At 42.6% G+C, this 25971-nt stretch overlaps 1 protein-coding gene across 4 annotated transcripts in view; it reads right to left on the bottom strand.

Moving 5' to 3' along the window:
• TTLL4 (tubulin tyrosine ligase like 4) overlaps positions 1-20321 on the bottom strand; it is a 37797-nt gene extending 17476 nt beyond the window's left edge. The window contains exons 1-3 of one of the 4 annotated variants that reach the window (XM_034655183.1): positions 20059-20321; positions 3482-3576; positions 373-524 (exon numbers count right to left, since the gene is read on the bottom strand). The gene's annotated coding sequence lies outside the window, so the exon portion shown is untranslated. The remainder of the gene's footprint in view (positions 1-372; positions 525-3481; positions 3577-20058) is intronic. The other 3 variants (XM_034655184.1, XM_034655185.1, XM_002913662.4) reach the window with 3 other exon arrangements.
• Positions 20322-25971: the final 5650 nt, after the last annotated feature.

The following is a 25971-nucleotide window of genomic DNA, read 5'->3' as shown; positions in this document are numbered from 1 at the left end:
TCACCTCCGGGGCTCACTCGGAAGCCGAGACAGTGGTTTCACCTCCTCAAGCGTCTGGCCAGCTGTATAGACTTTAATCCCATCACACGTGTTGATGGCAAAAAGAAGAAAGAAAATGGAACTGGACACCAACATTATTTTTACTTAAAGCGACCTTATTTCCAGCAGCCACAGTGGGACAGGAGAGTTCAGGGAGTAGAAAACAGGGGAAGAAGGAGGAGAGCTTTCTTTACTCTAAGTCTCAGGCGTCAGTTTGGGCTAATCTCAGGGGGGAGGTCCTGTCTCAGACGTTCCCTCACTCCATGTTTCCTCTAAGGCAAAACCAGCCAGTAATTCTGAGTTCCAAACAGCCTGTTAAGTATGGTCACTTACTTTCTAAATCCAAGTCACAAAATAATCTCCAGTTTTCACAAATGACAGCATCCAGAGGGGAAAAAACAAGACCCTTCTATAAGAAGTCACTCATCTGGGATAATCCTGAATGGAATCCTGGCATCCTTACCAAGGAACTGTTTTTGCAGTGGCTAGAGGGAAAGAATTAGCAGAGAATTGTTTTGTTCAAGTTAGTTTTAAAACACAAACTTCACCAGGAAGACGACCTCGTATTTTGATAAGAGACTAATGGCCAAGGAAGATCCACGACTCCTGTCTACATCTACAGGAACTGTTGGTGTTGTCTACCAACGGAAAGCCTGCAGAAGCCACATGACATCACCCCCTTCTCCTGCAAAGGCTGGCCTATGTGGGTTCTTCCTTGAGGAGGGAGTACAAAAACCACAACTCATTGCTGTCGATATTCAATATGACAGTGGGCTAAAAACAGCCTAAGTTCTAAAACTAGATTTTGATGCCAGTAACCTCAAACTAAGGAGACAGAAAATGGACCTCCACCAAATCCAAACTATGGAAATACTGTGCAGGGGCTAATTACACTCCGTGCATTTATGGCAGAGAAGCAGACACCGGGAAGAGTCAAAGTCCGTCAGGGACTTTACTAGACGACGTGTGTGTGTTATGTACACCCAACAGATTCCCAGTCCCAACTCATGTCATCCTCTCTTGGGAATCCATATCTGGCCCTACCGACGCGACCCAACAGACACACCAAAGTGACAGGCAAAAAGTGCCAAGGAAATGAAACTGCACTGGTCAGCCTGAAAAATACCCCACTTGTGGTTCCTCACGTGCACCCCACTACCTCGGACCTTCATTCCTCTACAAGTGCTCCTCCCTGGAGTCTTTTCCTTCTCTTTCACCAGACTTAAAAAGTAACCAGCTTGAATACCCCCTCCTCCAGGTAGCCTTCCCGGACTCTCCACTTTGCACAGGATGCCTCATCCATGTGCAGGCCACCGTCACTGCTTCTATTGAACTTTAATAACGTGCCACTCATCTGACCAGGAGCCACACGAATGTTTTCCGCTAGCTCACGTTCCCAGCAGCGTCTGGAAGACAGTAAGTGCTCAATATTCTGTTGAATGAATAAACTGAAAAAGTTCAGTAAATGAAGGGGAAACACACTAACAGTGATGAATACTAATTTGGGCACCTCACAAAGCCAGGTACTATGCTAGGCACTTTACCTCTGTTTTCTTATTTAATCCTCACAAAAACCTTACATTCAATTTACTGACGATGAATCCGAGAATCAGAAAAGCTAAGTAACTCTTCTGTGATTAAACAACCAATAATGAATGGTGCCGAGATTAAAACTCGAGTTTGTCTGACTCCATGTGCCTCTTAAGTAGGAATGAAACACACACTTAGTCCCTGTCCCCTGAATTATCCTTAAGCTTCAGGAACAAGACAAAACCCAGGTTGGAAACACTCTCCCAGTTTATACTGAGCCCCTTCGGGGTTGAAGCTTGTAAGAGCACGCATTCTCATCAGCACCACGGCCAATCCCACTTTCCCCCGTAGCCATGGATGCCCACTGCACACTACCCCAGGGCTGGGTGCAAAGAACCCTCCCTTCTTCCCTTCTGCACACACCATACAGTGTCTGCCTCGCCGCATTGTATCACATGAATCCTCAGTGCCAGGAATATTGAATGCGAGTGGCCTGGCATCTGGCTAGTTTGACTTCTAATCCAAATGAGGAAGAGGGAAGCAAAGAATACACTCCCACCCTCTTCAGAGGCTGCGGGGGGCCTGCTCCCAGGCAGAGTGTGAAGCAGGCCAGCTGGGCAAGCACCAGAGTAAAGTGGCTTCTCCTCTCTCTAACAGGATTCCAGATCTCGTATGTCTTTGCAATGGCCATTCCCCCCTTCTTGTTTCCTCTCGTAGTCCCCATGATGTGTAAGATGGCATCTTAGAAAAGAGCCACCTTCCTTAGGAAGGAAGCATTCGGGACACAGGGGCCAAGCAGATGAGAAGACGGTTCTATAAAAGTCTCTTTCTGGGAAAGAGCTCCATTGCTAGTAAGTCTCTTTCTGGGAAAGAGCTCCATTGCTAGTAAGAGACGGCCAGCGTTGGCTAAGATGACTGTGTCAGGAACTGCCAAGCAAAACAAGTCCGTCATGTCAGATAATCTACACAGAGTAGATTCGGGAACATGACGTAAACAGTATCACTCATACCAGTACCACATACAAATGTTCTCACCTGGTATCACAGATTCTGCCTCAGACGTAGTGTCTGGTTTAGATGAGGAAATGGCTGCTAAAAGCAACCTTCTTCCTTCTCTTTACAGAGATTCTTGATGAAATCAAAACTCCATGTGAATGGGAAGCAGGGACCTAGCTAGAAAATTCAGGCAACCTGAGTCCCAGGAACCTCCGACGGCTGCCACAGGCCACCTTTTCCCAGAGGTGGCCCTCAACAGCACTGCCACTCAAGTGCCAGGGAATGACCCCATCTTCCTACAGGAATGAGGAGTGACAAACTTTAAAAAGTCTTAGGTGGTCTAAAATACAAGAAGGAGAGGAAGTGAGAAAATAGTTGCAAAATACAACACACTGAGAATAGTGGTTTCTGGCCATAAAGTCAAAGTCTAGATTGGCAAATAATGTCTGGGAGCCAGACCCCATAGACAGCATATACTCAGAGGGTCGTTTTCCCCTGAGGTCATAAAACCTGTCCTCTGTAGAGTACCCTGGGCTCCTGACATGATGTGAGATCCTTCTCCCCATCTCCCTCAAATTTCTAGGTGCACTGTGATGACACACACTTGATGTGTCTGTGTGTGTGCCCATAGAACCTCAGAGACGGGCTGCCCATCTCCCAGGAAATATTCTAGGATGAGACATTAAAGGCAAGAGAACAAGAAGAAAAGGTATTTATATATGTAGGCGGCCTCGCACAGGCTCCTAATGGAAGCCTTGTTTTAAAGACACCCAACTGAAGCAAACCTAACCTTAGAGTAATTGGTGATTATATAAATTAAAGGATTCACAAGTCCCATTACTTTCGTTCAACTTACATACGCTTCTTAGCCACATATATCCACTACTTAAAAATAAGCAAAGGCATTCATACTTACTCTCTCTGACTAAGCCTAAAGGATCCACCATCAGTTGACCCTCCAATCGACAGCTTGTGAGGAAATTACTTTAGGAGCCAACACACTGACCTCATCTGGAAAAAAAGTATTTTGAACAATCTAACACATTTCACAGCTATTAATCTTATATCTTTCTTGCTCCTATACATTCTCCCCAGGGAACAGGAGGACTTAAGGGGTGAACAGGGGAGACAAACACTATGCTATTGCCCGGAGAGTTCAGGTTTAGAAGCAAACAAGTCGTTTCTGGTTAAGTTCCTTAATCAAGGTCCAAACAGGAAAATGCCCAGCTGAAAAGAAAGGTTAGTTTAGGGCAGAGCAGCTGAGGAGCGAGTTCTTGGGAAGGAAAGTCTCTCTGAAACAGCTCTCAGAACATTTGAATATGTTTATGCCAAAACAAAGATCTGGGGGCGCCTGAGTGGCTCAGTCAGTTAAGCATCTGACTCTTGATTTCAGCTCAGGGTCATGAGTTCAAGCTCTGTGTGGGGCTCCACACTGGGCATGGAGCCTGCTTAAAAAAAACTAAAATAAAATAGTTAAAAAAACCCCAAAACACCACCAAAGGTCTGGAAGAATATACGCTAAACTATTATGGCAGATACCTTGGGGAGGGGGTGAAATGAGGATGGGGCAGGCTTGGGGGGACACTTTTCCAGTTTACTTGTTTAATCTTTCAAAACAAACAACAAACAACCACATGTCACTTGTGTGAAGTATTTCAAGAGTCTCTAGGGCACCACCAGTCCTCACTGCCATGCTGGATCAGCAGTTACCACCCCTCCTAACTCATGTCAAGCAGAGCTCTGATGAATAGTGAATTCATTCAATGCTAAAACCACACAGCTGGAATGTTTGGGAAAAGACAAGAAAGGCAGTACCATAACCCCCACTGGGTAGTGGTGAGAACAAATTAGAAAATTCACATAAAGCACAGTGCATGGTCCACACTAAATATTCAAGGGATGGCAGTTATCACACTCTTTATGACTGGCACCAAATGATCAAATTTTCTCCCTCAGCCCTCTTCTCAAGCTTCCATGAAGAAGAGGACACACTTGGAGAAGGCAATGAGTATTCCATGCCAAAATTTCAGCTAGTACAAATCATGTTCTTTTATAAAAAGACATAGTAGTCCTGTCACCTGGAAACTTCTGTGAAATTTATTATATTACCACTAACTGGGTTCTTCAGTGGCAGGTCTGACTTGGCACTAAAAAACAATTGAAAAGTGCTTTGGGATATACCCAGAGAAAACCCTTGCTTCTGGCTCTGACAGTTTTTATATAACTAGGTGGTTGGGATTTCTGAAAACACTGGGAGAAGAGGTTAAAAAGTGATTGTTACTCACCAAATGCCCAGACCCTGATCACTACATACCATTTGTCAATAAAAGAAACCAAGAAACTAGAGCTCCTTGAAGGACAGTTGGTGCAGGGAAAGCATCAGATGAGCCCGACTGTCTCTTATGCTGCAAAAACTAAGGAAATTCTCAAAGTTTGACAGAGACATATCATAAGATCACAGAAATAGCTCACATCACAGTTAATAGTAAAACACTAGATGCTTTCCCTCTAAGACTGAGAACAAGGCAAGGATGTCTACTCTCCTCATTTCTATTCAACATTGCGCTGGAAATTCTAGCCAGTGCAATAAGGCAAGAAAAAGAAATTAAATGCATGTAGATCATAAAGGAAGAAGTGAAACTATACTTACTTGCCGGAGATATCATCTTGTACATAGAAAATCCTAAGAAACCTACAAAAAACCTACTAAAATAAGGAAGTTTAGTAAGATTAGAGAATACAAGATCAGTATACAAAAACTGATTTAATTCTATATACTAACAAGTAAAATATGAAATAAAAGAAGTACACTGAAAACTACAAAACACTCCCAAGAGAAATTTAAGAGTTAAATAAATGGAGGGATATAACACGTTCATGAATTGGAAAACTCAATTTGTTAAGATGGCAATTCTTCCTGAACTGTTCTATGGAGTAAACACAATTCCTATCAAAATCCCAGCAGGCTTTTCTGGAGAAATTGACAAGCTGATCCTAAAATTTATATGGAAATGGAAAAGACCTAGAACAGCCAAAAACAATTTTGGAAAAAAAAGAACAAAATTTAACATATACTACCTGATTTCAAAGCTTAGTATAAAGCTCCAGGAATCAAGATAATGTGGTATCGGCATAAGAACAGACATACAGATCACAGAACCAAATAGAGTCTAGAAATAAATCCTTACATCAATTAATTCTCAATAATATTGCCTATGCAACTTAATGAGTAAAAGGATAACCTTTAACAAATGATGTTGGAACAAGTGGATATCCATGCACAAAAAAATGAACTCCAACTCTTACCTTACACCATAAATTAACTCAAACTGGATCAGAGAGTTAAAGGTAAGAACTAAAACTATAAAACTTCTGGCAGAAAACACAGGAGAGGGGCGCCTGGGTGGCACAGCGGTTAGGCGTCTGCCTTCAGCTCAGGGCGTTATCCCGGCGTTACGGGATCGAGCCCCACATCAGGCTCTTCCGCTATGAGCCTGCTTCTTCCTCTCCCACTCCCCCTGCTTGTGTTCCCTCTCTCGCTGGCTGTCTCTATCTCTGTCAAATAAATAAATAAATAAAATCTTTAAAAAAAAAAAAAGTTAAAAAAAAAAAAAAAAGAAAACACAGGAGAAAATGTTTATGTCTTCGGGCAACTGAAAAGTTTTAAGAGAAAATGTGGTAACAGTCCAGCTGTTAACTGGATTATATCAATGAAGAATTTAGAAAAACACTATCAAGAGAATGAGAAGAAAAATCTACAAACTGGGAGAAAATATTTGCAATTATAAAGGACTTGTATCCAGAATATGCTAAGAACTCTCACATTTCAAGAAGATGAAAACCAGGGCACCTGGGTGGCTCAGTCGTTAAGCGTCTGCCTTGGGCTCAGGGCGTGATCCCAGCTTTATGGGATCGAGCCCCGCATCAGGCTCCTCCGCTGGAAGCCTGCTTCTTCCTCTCCCACTCCCCCTGCTTGTGTTCCCTCTCTCTCTGGCTGCCTCTCTCTCTGTCAAATAAATAAATAAAATCTTAAAAAAAAAAAGGATGAAAACTGACCAAATTAAAAAATTTTTTAAATAGGCAATTTTAAAGATAGGCAAAACATCTGAATGAGTATTTCACTAAAGAAGATATATAAGTGACTAATAAGCACATGAAAAGATGATCGATATCTTTAGTCATTAGGAAAATGACAATTAAAACCACAATAAGATACTACTATACACTCACTAGAATGGCTATAATCAAATGGATTGATAACAGTGTTGACCAGAATATGGAGAAATTGGAACTTTCATACATTGCTGATAGGAATTTATAATGATACAGCTACTTTGAAAAACAGACTGTCAGTTTCATAAAAACTGTAATATATAATGACCCAGCAATTCCTCTCCCAACTATCTACCAAAGATAAATTAAAGCATCATGTCCAAACACTTACACACAAATATTCACAACAGTATTTTTCTTAATAGGCAAAAACTAGAAATAATTCAAATGTCCATCAACTGGTAAAGTAATAAACAAAATATGATATATCCATATAATGGAATGCTGCTCAGCAATACGAGGCAACAACCTGGATTAACCTCAAAAGCATTCTGCTACGAAAAAGCCAGACACAAGAGACTATCTACTGTAGGATTCCATTTTTATAAAATTTCTAAAAAAGACAAAATTATAGAGATAGAAAGTAGATCAGCGGTTGCCTGAGGCCGAGGTAGGAACAAGGAATGACTATAATTGGGAATGAGGGAACCTTATGGGGTGATGAAAGTGTTCTAAAACCAGATGGTGGGGGCGCCTGGGTGGCTCAGTTGGCTAAGCATCTGCCTTCAGCTCAGGTCATGATCCCAGGGTCTTGGGATCGAGCCCCACATCGGGCTCTCTGCTCAGCAGGGAGTCTGCCTCTCCCTGTCACTCTCCCTCTGCATACTCTCTCTCAAATAAATAAATAACATCTTTTTTTTTTTAAAGATGTTATTTATTTATTTGACAGAGAGACAGCCAGTGAGAGAGGGAACACAAGCAGGGGGAGTGGGAGAGGAAGAAGCAGGCTCCTAGCGGAGGAGCCTGATGTGGGACTTGATCCCAGAACGCTGGGATCATGCCCTGAGCCGAAGGCAGACGCTTAACGACTGCGCCACCCAGGCGCCCCAATAAATAACATCTTTAAAACGATAAAATAAAAAATAAAACCAGATGGTGGTGATGGTTGCACAAATGTACAAACTTACTAAAAGTGATCAAACTCTACTTTCATAGTGAATGAATCAATTGTATGGTATGTAAATTATACCTCAATAAAGCTGTTAAAGGTGGAAGGGGGAAAAAAAGGACAGAGGAGCCAGCTTAAAGAGGCTCCCTCTAACCAAATCTGGGACAACCTGAGCCGCAAAATAAATGAGGATTAGACTATCTTACAACAAGAATCCATGAATCCACAGTGATATAAATAAAAGAATGAATGAATAAATGGGGGAGAAGGAACAATGCTCCCTTACAATAGAATTTCAACTGATAAGAATAGAAAATCACCACCGGCAGCCACCATGGTAATAACTGCTTCATGCAAAACTCATCAGTGGATCCTAAAATTGGTGGGTGAAAGATTATTGGGAAGTGGGATAATCACATTGTCTCAAATTATCTCTTCACAAGATATTTATTTCCAAAGGGAAAAAAACATAACTTGGAGAGCCTGGGTGGCGCAGTTGGTGGAGCCTCCAACTCTTGGTTTCAGTTCAGATCGTGATCTCAGGGTCAAGCCTCACGTCGGCTCCATGCTCAGCGCGAGACTGCTTAAGAGTTTCTCTCTCCCGGGGCACCTGGGTGGCACAGCGGTTAAGCATCTGCCTTCGGCTCAGGGCGTGATCCCAGCGTTATGGGATCGAGCCCCACATCAGGCTCCTCCGCTATGAGCCTGCTTCTTCCTCTCCCACTCCCCCTGCTTTGTTCCCGCTCTCTCACTGGCTGTCTCTATCTCTGTCGAATAAATAAATAAAATCTTTAAAAAAAAAAAAAAGTTTCTCTCTCCCTTCCCCCACTCCCCGCCATGTGTACTCTCTCTCTCTCAAATAAATAACTACATATTGAAAAAAAAAAACCCCTAACTTTACAGTAGAGAAACCAGGCAGACGCTACCATAGTCAAGTGACCAAAGTTCCTATCATCGGTAAAAGCAAAAATTGGCATTATGCACCTCATGATATGACTCACTGAAGGACATATCATCACATCTGTGATTTCCTGACCTAAATGCACCACCTGAATACAAAAAGAAATATCAGACAAGACCAAATTGAAGGTCATTCTACAGAGTAACTGGTCTGTACTCTTCAACTCTGTCAAGCTCATGAAAGATAAGGCTGAGGAACTATTCCACTTACAGGAGACAGAAAAGACAAGACAACCAAATGCAACGTGTGCTCCTAAAACAAAGGACAGTGACAGGACAACTAACAATATCTGAATAAGGTAGGTCTGATAATAACATTACAGTATATGGTATTATATCAACATTAATTTCCTGATTTTGATCAATATACTGTGTCAATTTAAGAGAATGTCTTTGTTTCAGGAAACATTTAGGAAGTTTTTAGGAAATATTCAGATATAAAGGGGTTTCATGCCTGCAACTTATTGTCAAACATTTAAAAAACAACTCACAGTTCACATACGAATACTAAAGCAAGTGTGGTGAGATACTAACATTTGATAAATGTGGGTAAAAGGTAAATAGGAATTCTCTGTACTATTTTTGCAGCTTTTTTGCAAGTCTGAAATCATTTCAAAATAAATAAGTTTTTTTTTAAAAAAAGGTTATTTCTACTTTTAAAGGGAAGTTTGGTTTTCCTCAGACCAGGAGGCACAATCACCTTCAATTCACCTTCAATTCTTCTTTGAAAGAAGACTGGCAGGAATGGATTTTATGAGGGAATGATTCCAGCCATTGAAGTAAGACTCACTCTTGCTCCGTTACCTGAAGCAGGCTTGACTGGGGATCCACCTGTCATCACTAAGGTACAAGAACTGAAGTCACATGCCTTATGAAAGGCCTGCCAATGGGGCGCCTGGGTGGCACAGCGGTTAAGTGCCTGCCTTCGGCTCAGGGCATGATCCCAGCATTATGGGATCGAGCCCCACATCAGGCTCCTCCGCTGGGAGCCTGCTTCTTCCTCTCCCACTCCCCCTGCTTGTGTTCCCTCTCTCGCTGGCTGTCTCTATCTCTGTCAAATAAATAAATAAACTCTTAAAAAAAAAAAAAATGAAAGGCCTGCCAAGACATAAGTCTTTTCAGCGTAGCCACCCAGCATACTCCTCTCTAATCTGTCAGTGAATTTGCAAACTCTGGCTTAAGGGGAGTTCCAGGAAGAAGGCAAACACCAGAGCCTGGTAGATGACCTTCAACAAAATTTTCTCTGGGGCCCATCAACATACAATGTTAGGGGACGTGTCCAATTTTTAGGGGAGAAATGCTTCTATGTGAAAATCTCACTGCCCAACAAAACACAAGTCCTTGTCTTGACTTAACCTAGAAAGCAGTTTCTGCCAGCATCACCTGGGAAACAGGAACCTAGAGGCTGAGATAAGGACTGGCTAGACTCAAAGGATCATGGGGACAAAAGGGGAAACTCAAGGTTTTCTATGACCCCCTGTTATTGAAGAAGGGAACATGCTTTCTCTTAATCTCCTTGAAATTAGATGAGAATGTCAGATTTTAATAAAGTCATGCTAAGGACAATGGGAGCAGGGCTGAGATAAGAATGCATCAATCATATTCCTCACTTCATTGATTCCCTTTTAGAGCCAATAAACCTTGCAGAGTCAGGGGCAGTAAAAAAACTGCAATAGCACAAAAAGACTTCAGTTAAAAAAAAAAAAATGCAGGCAGAAGGGGCTAAGTCCCTGGGGCAGGTGTTCCTGCAACACCAAAACTCCCAACATGCCCTGGGTCATGATTTCACCCTGACCTCAGATCTTCACTGTTACTCACTTAATCCATCAACAAGTCTTTCCAGTTCAAATACACATCCCTGGGGGCGTCTGGGTGGCGAATCGTTAAGCGTCTGCCTTCCACTCAGGGTGTGATCCTAGCATTCTGGGATCGAGCCCCACATCAGGCTTCTCCCCGCTAGGAGCCTGCTTCTTCCTCTCCCACTCCCCCTGCTTGTGTTCCCTCTCTCGCTGGCTGTCTCTCTCTGATAGATAGATAGATAGATAGATAGATAGATAGATAGATAAAATCTTAAAAAAAAAAAAACAAACCCCAAATACACATCCCTGGAGCCATCTATTCTTCTGTTTCCACCATTATTCCCCTAGTCCGCACCACTATCCCCTCTCACCTGCTGGTCACCCCCCTCACCCCCGCTTCTAACTCTTAGGCCTTCTTTATAATCAACTCTCCAGACTGTGGTCAGGCGCTCTTTTTAAAATGTAGCTTAAAGCTATCTGGTGGCTCCAAGGCCTACGTGATCTGACTTATCTCTCTGACCTCATGCAAGTCACTCTTCCTGCTCAGCAGGCGTGTTCCCACCTGTGTTCCCAGGGGCTCCACTGTTCCCTCTGAAACACTCAGATCTCTGAACGGCCAGCTCAGTTCCCTCTCTCAGCATTCGGCAAACATCCCCACCCCAAAGAGCCTGTCTACACTAATACTGCACCACCCCTGATCATTCCCTATCACATTACCTGATTCTAATCTGTTTCATTCTTCCACTAGCTGAAATTATTGTATGTTAGTATTTCCTTATAACTGCCTAAAGAAACAGTGGAAGAACACATAGGAACTGATTTTTTTTATAAAGGTGACCAATGGGGTATGAGACCTAACTGTGTATACCTTTTCTATCATTTTAATTTCTGGCTATACACATGAATCACCTAGTCAAAAACCCTGTTCGTTATTTTTAAAATAAGAACTTCAATTATTTATGCATTCCTTTGTTAGGTGTCTATCTTCTCTTCCAGAATGAAAGCTCTGAGAATTGGGACCTTGTTTACACAGTCTGTGCCCAGCCCTGGGACTGTAATCAGGGCTCATTAAATATTTGCTGAATACACAAATGCATCTGCAACAGCTAAACCCAGCAGAGCCACAGTGGGCCCTTTTCAGATTAAACAGGTGATGATTCTACCACCATCTCCTTGTCGCTACTTCTTTACTCAGTGCAGGAACTCGGCCACAGCCACACCCAGCTCCTTCAGGGGTGCCTTTTCCTCCCCAGGAGGCCCCCTCCAAAGTCCTCCATGGCTCCTGTTCTATCCTGCATCCCACGTCCGACCAATCTGCTCTCGCTATTTCAACCATTATCTGCAGAAGCGCCACTCTTCAGACCTGCCCTCTCTCAAGCTTCATGTCCTCGTCACCAACCATCTTTCCTCCTTTCCCACGTGCATACACTTCAAGCTTGTCACACCAGCTCGGCGCTCTTGACCTTCAATTTCTTTCAGTGGAACCTTCTTTCTCTTAGTCACCTAAGAGGAACACCTAAGCCACTTCTGACTTCTTCCCTTCCCTTATTCTCCAAAGCCAAACCAGTTACCAAACCTAAGAAAGATTCTTTCTTCCTAGGATGCTTCCTCCATTTATTCCCCACCCCCTCCGCGGAGCTGGATCATTGCAATAACATCTAGACTGAGGTCTCTGTTTCCAGGGTCCACCCTTCCGAAGCCCACCCTTGCAGGCAGCCTCCAGATTAACTTTGCTTGGTCTTACTTGATCGGGTTACTCCCCTGTCAAAAATTTCCTAGGAGTCCTCACTAAATATCACAGCAGCCCACCAATCACCTGCATCAGAATAACATGGGGCGCAGGGCGCCTGGCTGGTTCAGTCAGTAGACTGTGCAACTCTTCATCTCAGGGTCATGAGCTCAAGCCCCCTGTTGGGCATGGAGCCTACTCGAAATAAAAAAATAAAAAACAAAACAGAACAAACATGGGATGCAGATTCCCAAGTCCCATCTTCAAAGTGGATTCAGTGGGTCTGGGGTGGGGCCGGGAATCTGCATTTTTAACAAACATTCCAGATGATTCTCACATGAATCAGCAAATAATATCCAGATTTCTTAGTTTGGGTTGGAAGGCTTATTTCTATCTCCTTCCACCTTGAACTGTGCCCTATGAACTGTGCTGGTCTTAACACTAAACTGGAATAAACCTTTCAAACCTGTCCACCAACCTTTACTCCACTAAGCCTCTTTCTTCTGAATCCTTGTATTTTATTTACCTTTTCCGGACACAGCTCAAGCCCCACCCTCTCCATGAATATCTCTTGCATAATCTATCCCTCTAACTTGATACTTTACAAAGGCTACTCTCACCACTGTTCTCTTTTCACATGGATATGCCTCATAAGTTCCATGATGATTTTCATAGGGAATCCCTGTTTACCTGTAACAGACAGGTGCAAAGCTAAACTGGTAGAAGGGGGAAGATCGCTGCCCTAGTTTGGTCTCCTCCTCAGCAATGCCGCCCAGGTCTCCTTGCCAAACAACTTTGTGGGACACTCGGTCCCTAGTTCAAGTTTCAAAAACAACTGACTTGGGGTGATGGGTATGTTCCAGATCAGTTTTACCTCCACGAAGTTGTTAAAAATAAAACCAAAAAGACTGACTAGAGGATAAGAAAGGAGGATAAAGAACCACAGAGCAGTCTAAAGATAAAATGGCCTCACACATCCCCTTCTTTGTATTTACCTGCCTGGCTCAGCCCAATCCCTACCCCTCCGAGTACCCACTTGACCAAGTGCAGGGCTTCTGCAGTGGAACCCTGACCGCCGTCCCTGGCTGCAGCTTCTGCAGGGAGCCTCAGGACTCACACCAACCTGCACCAACCTGTTTTGTCATCTTTATACAGCACTCGGAAACTGCCTATCTCCTTCTGCCCTCCACTCTTTGAGATGTAATTTTGCCTCCAGTTTCCTCCTTAGTAGAGAGTGAATAAAGAGCAGCCTATGCTAGAAAAATCTACGGCTGTTGTTTCAAACCACCAAGTCTCTAGAGGCCAGGTCCAGACCAACTTGGACAAGGTATCTATATTTACAGAAAGCAATTATTCATTATTCACTGATTAAATCACTCTCCTGTATTACAGGAGTGTGTGTGAGTGTGTGTGTGTGTGTGTGTGTGTCTGTCTGTCTGTCTGTCTGTCTCTTGAGACTCGCAGTTTCCTTTCCCTCCTCCACCGAGGTGCTTCCCTCCGTCACCAGGGGAACTCAGGACATCAGAAATGGTTCGGAGTCTACACTCTGAAAGATCTCTAATGAGATTGCTTTAACTGCTCGGTAGTTATTTTAGAAGACGGAACTGACTTACCTGGAACCAAAGAGAATGGGGAGGATCGTGGGAATCATCCTCATCTAGCTATGTCTCCCCACAAAAAAGCTGGAGGGGCAATGAGCTTCTTGAAGGCCTTCTGGGAAAGGAAGCTCAATACCCCAGCCCTGCGAGAAGGGAGGGTCAGTACCACAAGTTAAGCTTTTGTAGAACACTGTTCAGCAATGCAAAAGGAGATGGTAAAGCTGAGAGAAAAAGACAGCTTCTGGCACCTAGAGTTGAGGGGGGCCAATCTATAAATTACTGAAAGGTGAAAACTGTTGAAGGCTTAACATAATTAGGTGACTAGCTCTCCTAGAGCCTTGGCTTTTATCACCTTCAAGGAACCTCCCTCCTCCTCCTGAGGGTAGACAGTGTCCTCAAGGTATAGCCTTTAGGTTGTGCTGGGGAAACGATTTTCCTAACAAAACTAAGATGCGATTTGCTTTTTAAATTGTGCTGGTCTTTCCATGGTGGTAGAAAAGCAATGGTGGGTCAGCCTGTTGGCACCTGAGCAAGAACTGAGACAATGTCACACCGAGTCAGATCCTTGACCACCACAGGCTTCCTCACCGCACAGTGAAAGAATGCCAGCCTTACCCAAGAATGTCCTTGGTGACACAGTAAAAATTACCTTAAATCTCAATTCTGGAGTGCATCTTTTTAATGCTCTGTGTGACAAAAGAAGAAGCACGTGCAAGACGCTTCTGTGGTATACAGAAGGTGATGGCCGTCTCTAAGGAAAGCCCTGTGTGTTTCAATTGCAAAATGTTTCCGTGGAACACCATGTTCGCTTGAAAGAATAAATGACACGAAAGTGATGGGTTATTCAGACTTTGGCATTTGGCGAACATTTTCTAGAATATAAAACAACGTGAGTCTGTCAATTCAAGAAAAACAACTGACAGTATTTGTTGCCAATGATAAAATTTCAGCTTCCAAGAGAAAAATCAGAATTCAGGCAAAACTGTCTCTGCCACCATAAGCTTGACACCTTCCCAAAAGTTAAGCATTTTTCTGATGAAAGTGCAGTGATAATATGAATGATTTTTGGGGGATACTGTTAATAAAATGTGGCAACATTCGGAAGAGCTGAAACTCAATGAAAACAGTGTTTTCCAGATACCTATCACAATGTTACGGAATCATGTCTGGGTAAAAGGCTCCATCAAAAGCAAACAGGGAGAAAAAGAAAAAAAGACCCAGTCAAAATGAGAGACCAATGGATTTTAATGTAACAAAGTATGAAAAGTTCATTTCAGATTCCACATTGCAATAACCTTCATAAAACCATCCCTTGCTAACTTTTGTGTAATACCAAAGAATACCCACAATTACCTGAAAAGGCTACTAAAAATATTCCTTCCTTTCCAACTAAATGTCTGTGAGGCTGGATTTTCCTAATAATTCAACGAAAACAACACATCACAACTGACTGAACAAAGAAAGAGATATGAAAATCCACCTATCTTCTATTAAGCCAGACATTAAAGAGACTTGCAAAAACAATGCTACTCTTCTCACTAATCTTTTTGAAACAATATCATTTTTTATTTAAAAATTCTGCTTATTGGGGCACCTGGGTGGCACAGCGGTTAAGCGTCTGCCTTCGGCTCAGAGCGTGATCCCGGCGTTATGGGATCGAGCCCCACATCAGGCTCCTCCGCTATGAGCCTGCTTCTTCCTCTCCCACTCCCCCTGCTTTGTTCCTGCTCTTGCTGGCTGTCTCTATCTCTGTCAAATAGATAAATCTTTAAAAAAAAAAAATTCTGCTTATGGGGGGGTGCCTGGGTGGCTCAGTGGGACTGGTGTCTGACTCATGATTTCGGCTCAGGTCATGATCTCTGGGTCATGAGATCGTGCCCCATGTTAGGCTCCACACTCAACATGGAGTCTGCTTGTCCCTCTCCCTCTGCTCCTACCCCCTGCTCGCCAGCTCTGCTCAAATAAATAAATAAACAAATAAATCTTTAAAGAAATAAAAATTCTACCTATTTTAACTTGTATTTATTACTTCTAAATGAATAAATATTTCAATTTCTAATATGGTAAATATCAAGACTATATATCTTACATTAAAAATATACTGAAGATCCCAAAGAGGTTTTGAAGTGCATAAAGGAGTCCTAAAAGCAGAAGTCTGAGCACCTCTGGTCTAAAATGCCATTGCCTGTCCAGAATATCCATGAGGACTCTTAAGGACAAATTTCTCTGTATTTCAGGGCCTAAGAGGAATTAGAACTCTCCATATTTCTTCCCAAATGCCCAGTCTGGTTTCCCAGTTCTGCCAGAAGAGAGGGTAAGAAGTTCAGGGCACATAAGAGAATTTTTCTCTGCAATTTCACTGACACATCAAAGGATCTGATCCCGTGCTAGAATCCAGGGAGCCTATAATCAGACCATTCAAGGTCACAAAGGAATCTAGTGGTGAAGTTAAACTCGACTCCAGATCATGAATATCAGATCGTGAAGTTAAGGCTTCATCGAGATACAGCTGTTTAGCAAGCGAATTTTCATTTACACATTCATTTTTGTATTTGGTTATAAATTCTCTGTCTCCTTCTTTCACCCCTTTTCCTCTGCCCACTCTCTCAATGTTGGTGTTCCTAAGAGTTCAGTCTTCTCACTCTGCCTGGCACATAGTCAGTGCTCAATAAACTCTCCCAGAGCAATCTCTTCCATCCCATGACAGCAACCGCTTCCTTCCTTCTCAACTTTTTATCATCACCCAGACCTCTGTCATGAGCTCCAGACTTATAGAATGACCTCCTACCTGGATGTGCTATGGGGACCTCAACTCTGCATGTCCAGAGTGAACCCCTTTATCCTTCTCCTCAAAGCTGCCCTTCCTCCTAATAGTTTCTCCTGCACCATCACCCACCTGGTCACTAAGTTGGAACTTAGGATCATTCCAGACTGCTCCTTGTCCCACTGTGTATCTATTTTGCCACCAGGCCTTGTCCACTCTATCACCTTTAACATCTCTCTAAACCCTCTCCATTCCCACTGCAGGTAACATACAGCCCTCACCATCTCTAGCCCAGTCTCGAGTTTTCTCACTGGCTCCCTCCCTTCAGTCTAAAATCCTCCCTATTCATTTTTTTTTGGGGGGGGGGCTTTCAAAAAAAATTTTTATAATAATTTTTTACTATGCTATGTTAGTCACCATATAGTACATCTCTAGTTTTTGATGTAAAGTTCCATGATTCATTACTATCCAAACCACACACTGATGCTATAGTAACCTCAAATACAAATCTAATGTTATCTTCCTGCTAGTTATATTTCCATGGTTTTCCTGCAACACACTCTTCAAATGGTTGTACTCCTGTATCCCCAAAAGAATTTAAATCATGTATTCCTTGCAGATTAAAGTTTAATTCTAAGATTTTTCATCACAAGTTTAAACACATCTATTCTTTTGTTAAAAGGAGGTATTTTATAAAAGAACTAAGTTAAGGATTAACTGTAAAGATTTTATAAAAAGATTTTATAAAAAGATTTTATAAAAAGAACTAAGTTAAAGATTAACTGTAATTCAAATAAGCATTTCATGATTTGGGGGTGCCTGGGTGGCTCAGTCATTAAGCATCTGCCTTCGGCTCAGGGTGTGATCCCAGCGTTCTGGGATCGAGCCCTGCATCAGGCTCCTCCCCTATGAGCCTGCTTCCTCCTCTCCCACTCCCCTTGCTTGTGTTCCCTCTCCCACTGGCTGTCTCTCTCTCTCTGTCAAATAAATAAATAAATAAAATATTAAAAAAGAAAAAGAAAAGAAAAAAGAACCATTTCATGATTTGATAAAGTAATTTTTAGCTATCTTATTGAAAAACACACACCTAAATTAAAAGAAATCTCCGTAATAAAAGTTTTAATGCAAGTATTATCCTATAGCTTGAAAAACCCAAGGTCCCAAAAAACATTCTAGCCACATTTAACTGTTGAGTTCATCTGAATTCATAATATCACAAGAAGAATCAAGCCTCACCCTAACAGGAATGTGTATTAGAAGAAGATAGGAAGCCTCCTGAGTTTTCTAAGTAATTTAATCATCAAAGGAGGCCTTCCTGAAATCAGTATTTCCTAATACTCCACTTGGCAACCTTTTTTTTTTTTTTTTAAGATTTTATTTATTTGTGGGGCGCCTGGGTGCACAGCGGTTAAAGCGTCTGCCTTCGGCTCAGGGTGTGATCCCGGCGTTATGGGATCGAGCCCCACATCAGGCTCCTCCGCCATGAGCCTGCTTCTTCCTCTCCCACTCCCCCTGCTTGTGTTCCCTCTCTCGCTGGCTGTCTCTATCTCTGTCGATTAAATAAGTGAAATCTTTAGGAAAAAAAAAAAGATTTTATTTATTTGACAAAGAGAGAGAGAGTGCACACAAGCAGGGGGAGCAGCAGGCAGAGGGAGAGGGAGAAGCAGGCTCCCCACTGAGCAGGGAGCCAGACCTGGGATCATGACCTGAGCTGAAGGCAGATGCTTAACCGACTGAGCCACCCAGGCGCCCCACACCTGACATTTTTACCCCTGGGAAAAACATTATAATTTGGGAAGTATGAGGGATATAACATCCTGCCGCCCCCACCTTTTCTTGTAAGGTCAGTTTCAGAAGAGTTCATTTGGAAGCCGAGGATCTGGAAACTGATTCTTCTAAAGCTATATGTGCAGGTGTATTCCTTAGAAGTCCCAGGCCCTAATCACCCTGCTTGAAAAACTTAAGGATACTGTTCTCTTTAACAAAACATCTATGGCCCTTTGTGATCTAATCCCTATTAATTTTCCTCTTCCTATTTTTTAAAAAGATTTATTTATTTATTTATTTGAGAGAGAGAGAGAGGCATGCACAAGCAGGGGGAGGGGCAGAGGAAGACGGAGAAGCAGACTCCCCACTGAGCAGGGAGCTGGATGCAGGACTTGATTCCAGGGCCCAGACACCGCAGACGCTTAACTGACTGAGCTACCCAGGCGCCCCTTCTCTTCCTATTCGTCATTGGATGGCTACCTTCAAACCCAGATCAGGCCTGTCAAACTGTTTCCAATTCTCTTTTTAGGCCTTGCTGTATTATTTTGTGAAGCTACTTTGTATCTGGAATGTGCTCTCAACTTCTTTATTCCCAGAAGACACTTGATAATTTTTCAAGGTTCCATTCAGCCCAACCAATAAGCAGCTGGTAACTTTCTCAGGGTTAAGGGGGTGGGTCTCATACAGTGTCTCAGTATTTACTGCAATAAATGAAGGATGGACAGAACACTGTCCCAAAAGGTCCCCCAACTACTTTCTGATTGGCTAAATCAACAGGTGATGAAGTTGAGAAAGATGTCATCTGGAGTATGTGAGGGAGCAAGGATGACTCCATAAAGAAGGATTAAAACACATCCTAGATTCAGAATGAGAATGTGAAGACCAGCGAATGGGGATAATATACTTTTCCAAGCAAGTCTGGGTTAACTATCTTTCTAATGTTCTATCAGAGCACACACCACACAGTATGGCAAATGCTTGTTTACTTGATTAAAATCTCCCCTAGACTAGAAGCTCCGTGAAGACATGCCTGCCTTGTTCACCACTGTTATCATCCCAGTGCCTTCCACAGTGCCCTGGCTCACTAAATATTTGTTGATGTTTGAAAAAACAAAAACAAAACAAAAAACTGTTGGATGAATGATTACATAAAAGGATGAGTAAATGAAGAGAGGTATATTTACAAGATCTTAAGTTCTGTTTGAAACTCTACAGTTTAGGAAAGTATTTCTCTATAGCTACCGAAGATGGGGAAAGAAAAAAGTGGGTTTTCATGTTCAATTCAGCTACGAATTGAGAGGAGCTTGGGCTCACACCCAGGCGAGGAGAATTTAAACCGCAGCGCGGCGGGAAAGCGACACGGAGGCCCAGGGTGAGGGGATGCTGCAGGGTTCGGACACCCGGAGGCAGCGCTGACTAAGTTCACGGGGTGTGGCGGAGGGGGAGAAGGGTCCCGGGGACGCGCACAGACCTGACCGGGTGGAAGGCCGCAGCCCCCTCGCCTTCCCGGAGATGGAGAGGTGGCGGGCAGGAAGCGGGGCTGGGGCGGGAGCCGCCGGAGGGCTGCGGACCCGCGCGAAAGGACCCGGGCAGAAGGAGGGGCGGGAGAGTCAGCGGGCGGAGGCTCGTTCCGCCCGCTTCACCATCACACTCACCTAGCAGACCCAGCTTCGCCCCGGCTCGGCGCCGGCTCCGCGTTGCTTCCTCCCTCGGCCTGCTGGGCTAGCGGGCGGCCTCAGACGCCCCTAGCAACCACGCACCGCCACGCGACCCGCGCTCCCAGCCGCCGGCGCCGAAGCCGCCTGCAAGGCACTGCGCGCGCCCCCAGCGGACAGACGGAGGGCCTGGAAGGGGCGATCACAGCGGGCGGGCGGGAGGCAGGCGCGCGGAATCTCGGGGGTTGTGGGGCCTGGGAAGGCAGGCCGGCTCCTGCCTCGCGCATGCGCAGTCGCTTCAGGGCGCGAGAGACCCAGAGAGCGGAATTCTGGGAGATGTAGTCCTGAGATTCTCACATCCACCAACCATACACACACACCCATCTACCCATCCCACCCACACACACCCGTTCTCACACACAACACACACACACCACCACCACCACCAAAAAAGACTACGTTAGGGGTTTCCAGGATTCTCTCCTCTGGACCTTGATACCACCTCACCTGAATGGACTATTTCTTTGGCCCTGCCTTAATTCGCTCCTCTAAAATCAAAAGAGTTCAGGCTTTATTAAAGAAGTTTCTTAGTAGTCCTTTTCAGCAGAAGTCTTTCAGATTTGACCACATGAAAGGAGACCTCGCCATATCCACTGTTTCCCTCCAACCCACTTTCCCCTAACTCCAATCTACTCAGTAGAGTACTATTACGACCACCTGCTTTATGGGCTTCAGGTAAGAACTTAAGGAAACAGCGACTCAGTTTATCATCTCCCTAGGCAAGGAAGATGCCCCAGCTGTTCTTAGTCCCAGATGTCCCTAGACCTAATGGATTTGAAAATTAAAGGAGAGGGGCATCTGGGTGGCTCAGTCAGTTAAGCATCTGCCTTGGCTGGGGTCATGATCTTGGGGTCCTGAGATGGAGCCCCACCCACATCAGGCTCCCTGCTCAGCGGAGGAGTCTGCTTCTCCTTCTCTCTCTGCCCTTCCCCGATCGTTTGTGAGTGCTCTCTCTTTCTCTCTCTCTCTCTCAAATAAAAAAAAAATCTTTAAAAAAGAAAAAAAGAAAAAGACCTGGAGGGTGAAAAGGTCTTTTCTAAACAGTAGGCTACAGAAATAAAGAGCAAAATAAAAGGTCAAACTAACCTAATAACAATCTGGACCAGAGCAAGGAAGCTTAATAAATAATTGATTTCAGCCACAGTATTGACAGATACTAAAACCACTAGAGGATTGATTGGGGGAATTTTACACTGTAAGGATCACCTCTAGATTTCAACCAATCTTAGATCATGAAATGCAGGACAGCTATAAATTATGTTTCCTAATGTGATGCAATTTAAACTGTACAATATTTAGGAAGTAGTTTATTTTTGTCAAAAATAGTTGAATCTGAATATAATCAAGCTTTTGGCTCCAACTTCCAGTTTATAGGAAATAAAGAGAAATAATGACACAGCAAGAAAGGAATCTGACGAATCCAGAATGTGGGCCAATGTACAGATGAATGACCTCATTTCTTCAACAATTTCAGAGTTTAAAAAAAAAGTGAGGTGCTCTAGATTGTAAGAGACTTAAGAGACTATCAAATGTAGTGAGTGGACCTTGTTTGGATTCTGATTCAAAGAAACCAACTGTAAAAGATATTTTTGAGACAATGGAGAAACTTGAATATGGGGACATTAAGAACAAAGACAGATATCAAGAAACCATTATCAATTTTGTTACGCAGTTGACTGAATGGTGCCCCCCAAAAGATATATCCACACCCTAATTCCAGGAACTTGTGAATATTATATGGCAAAGGATTCTGAGAGGATTAAGGAATTTTCCTGGATTTTCTGAGTGGGCCCTAAATCCCATAACCTGTGTCCTTCATGAGGCTGAGGGAGATGTGACAGAGAGAAGACACAGAAAAGAGGAGGAGGGGGCACCTGGGTGGCTCAGTCCATTAAGTGTCTGCCTTCGGCTCAGGTCATGATCCAGGGGTTCTGGGATCGAACCCCACATCGGGCTCCCTGCTCAGTGGGAAACCTGCTTCTCCCTCTCCCTCTCCCTCTCCCTCTGCCTGCTGTTCCCCCTGCTTGTGCTCTCTCTCTCCCTTTCTGTCAAATAAATAAAACCTTTTTAAAAAAGAAAATACCCTTATTTTTCACATACAGATATTTTCTAGCGATTAGACATGATGCCAGGGGTTTGCTTTTGCTTTAAAATACTAATAGCAGGGGCGCCTGGGTGGCGCAGCGGTTAAGCGTCTGCCTTCGGCTCAGGGCGTGATCTCGGCGTTATGGGATCGAGCCCCACATCAGGCTCTTTGGCTATGAGCCTGCTTCTTCCTCTCCCACTCCCCCTGCTTGTGTTCCCTCTCTCGCTGGCTGTCTCTATCTCTGTCGAATAAATAAATAAAATCTTTAAAAAAAAAAAAATAAAATACTAATAGCAAAAACTCTAGAGGCAATGAGCACACCTAGCATCCAGGTCCTACTTTCTAATACCAATCTCCATTAAAAAGAACAGGAGCTCATTGAAGAAATGGCTGATTCCAGGACTGGGGTAAGAAATATACAAGATGAGCCTGAAGCATTTTGTAGTGCCAGAAAGAAAAACCACTTTGGTAAGAGGGTGTCACAGGAGCTAACTGAAAGAACTCTCAATGAGCAAAGCTGGAACAATGTGAGCAACAAAATTGAATAAAGTAGTAGTAGTTTATAACCCAAAGTGTAAAACAAACATCCATGAATCCCTGGTATAAATAAGTGGTTCAATATGTTCATAAATGCAGTAAAGACACAAATTTCCTGTGCAGAAGAATTCCAAATAAACTGTGTAGATACTCAGCCCTAAAGGAGGGGAAGCGTAATTCCCCATTCCTTAAGTATGGGCTGTACAAAGTGACTTCTTTCCACGAGCACAGTAAGGAAAGGGGGAAAGGGGTGCAGTAGGGCAGAAGTAGTAACAGTAGAAAAATCTGGCAAACACTCTACTTCAGCCAGGTGATCAAGGTCAGCACCAACAGTCAGAAATCAGATACATAGGACGCACCCTTGATAGGTTATGAAAATAGCACTTTACTTTTGCAATCTCCCTCCCCAAAACCCATAACCCAGTCTAGCCATGAGAAACATCAAACAAATTCCAATAGAGGGGCATCCTACAAAATACCTGACCAGTCCTTCTCAAAACTGACAAAATCATCAAAAACAAGAAACTTCCGAGAAACTGTTACAGACAAGGGAGCCTGAGGAGACAACCAAATGTAATGTGTAATAAGATTAAGGAAATCTCAATAAAATACAGGCTTTGGTTAATAACATATCAATATCAGATCATTAATCATAACAAATACATCATAATAATGTAAGATGTTAATAATAGGGGAAAGTGTAGGGAAGGAGTATAACATGAACTCTCTACTATCTGCTCAACTTTTCTGTAAATCTAAAACTGTTCTAAGATACAAAGTTTATTAAAAAAAAAAAAAAAAGAAGTCGTCTGCCCAGACCACCTTAACCAAGTGATCAAAGGTAACTTCACCAATAATGGGAAAAAGCAACATCATTAGCTTCGGATGTGATATATGATAGAGAAGACACGACACCACTTATATAGTGTTTCTGCTAAAAATGCAGAAACATGGGGTGCGTGGGTGGCTCAGTTGGTTAAGTGTCTGCCTTCGGCTCAGTCATGATCCCAGGGTTCTGGGTTCGAGTCCCAAATTGGGCTCCCTGCTCAGTGAGGAGTCTGCTTCTCCCTCTGCCCCTCCCCACTGCTCGTGAGCCCTCTCTCTTTCTCACTCTCTCTCAAATAAAGAAATAAAATCTTTTAAAAAATAAAAATATATAACCTGAATCAAATCACAAAGAAATCATCAGATATACCCAAACTGGTCAGTATTCTTCAAAATGTCAATCAATGTCAAAAAAGGCAAAGGAAAAGATGAAGGATGGTTCTAGATTAGAGACAAAACAACGAGCACAAAGCATGATATTTGGTTAGATCCTGGACCAGGAAAAAAAAAATGGTATAAAGAACATTATTGGAAGGAGGTGGGCAGGGGTTAGGCTAAAAGGTGATGGGTATTAAGGAGGAGACTTGTTATGATGAGCACCGGGTGTTATATGTAAGTGGTGAATCACTACATTTTATGCCTGAAACAAATATTACACTATAGGTTAACTAGAACTTAAATATTTGAAAAAAAAAAATACAGAACCGTTTTGGAAAAAAACCAAACCCATTATTGGAACAATCGACAATATTTGAATATGGGCAGCACACTAATTAACAGTATTATATCAATGTTAAATTTCTTGATTTTGTGAATCATGTTGTGATTATATAAGTGAGTATCCTTGATCTTCAGAAATTCCCCCATAAGTATGTAAAAGGTAAAAGGACATGACATTTACAACTTACTAACAAATGGTTCAGAAAAAATGTGGCAAAATGTTATCAGTGAATCTGGGTGAAGGGTATACGCAAGTTCCTTGTAACTATTATTTCAACTTTTCTTTAAATTTTAAATTTAAAAATTTAAATTAAAAAAAGTCTATTTCAAAATAGATGCTTTCTAAACTATAGCAATGACAACATTTTAAAAGGAATAGGTAGAACCAGTGTGACAAAATGTTGATAACAGCCGAATCTGTGGGATCAGGATTTGGAAACATATTATGCCATTCTCTCTACTTTTAATGTTTGAAAACGTTAACCTCCGTCTCACACCAGAAGGGTTAAAACACATAAACTCTCTTACACATGCAAAAGCAAACACAGGCACAAATCCTCAAACCTTCCAGACATTCTCTGAATTCCAGGCACTACTCAGACCATTCACGTCAAATCATCTCAGCACTTTGTGCAATGATATAAAATGAGGTGAAATTGTTTACATATTTCTAATCCCTTAGATTATATGCTCCCAAGGATGGAAACGTGTTTTCTTACCATGCTTCCTCATGAAATGATTAACTATTGTTTTATGTGAGAACCTAAACCTAAAAAGTTTGTATATTTAATTTCTCTACATCAAATATTTTATGCACCAGACAAGCAAGGTATTTCTAGCTAGTATTTAATGAATTATTTGGGGGGAAAATAATTCTTTCCCAAGGTAATTCTTCCTAGTTCATCTTTTAGGGGGAAAAAAATCTAGATTTTAAAATACAATACTGTATTTGCCTGAATCCAGACAAATCTTAGTGAAGTACTGTGGCTTTGTTAAAAACAAAAACAGAAGTTCTGATCTGTTAAAGATATACACCAAAGTACTATGGGTAACATTATATGTTTCCTGAGAGTTGATTTAAGATACTTGAAGAAAAAAAATAAAAAATAAAATAAAATACTTGAATAGAAAAAGAATAGATACGGCAGCTGTTGGAACCGTAATGCAGTTCACTGAATTCATGTCTCTACTTTTGTGTGTTTAAAAATTTCCAACTAATAGACTTAACATGTTCAAAACCGAACTTGAATTTTCCCACCCATTACCACTCCACTAATAGCCTTCCTCATTTTAGTTAATGGCAATCCCATTTTCCCAATTGCTTAGGCCAAAAATCTGGGAGTCCTCCTTGTCTACTTTCCTTTGTTCACACCCCACATCCAATCAGTTAAAAAATCTTATTTGCTCCATGTTCAAAATAGATTCAAAATCGACTTTTCACCATTCCATTGGTACTACTGCAGCCTCCTACCCACTCACCCTGCCTCCCAGCTGCCACCCCTCCCCATTCTTCAGAGTCCATGCACAACACCAGAACGAAGAGTAATCTCTCAGAATATAAGGCAGATCACATCATATCTCTGTCAAAACTCTCCATTAGATGCCTACTTTACTCAAAGTAGTAGGTCTACAGGCTTACAACATCTGGTCCCCACTATCTTCCTGTCCCCATCTCTACTATTCTC

This window comes from Ailuropoda melanoleuca, chromosome 2 (genome assembly GCF_002007445.2).
Source record: "Ailuropoda melanoleuca isolate Jingjing chromosome 2, ASM200744v2, whole genome shotgun sequence".
NCBI classification, from domain to species: domain Eukaryota; kingdom Metazoa; phylum Chordata; class Mammalia; order Carnivora; family Ursidae; genus Ailuropoda; species Ailuropoda melanoleuca.
This window is presented reverse-complemented; position numbering and strand designations above follow the sequence as displayed.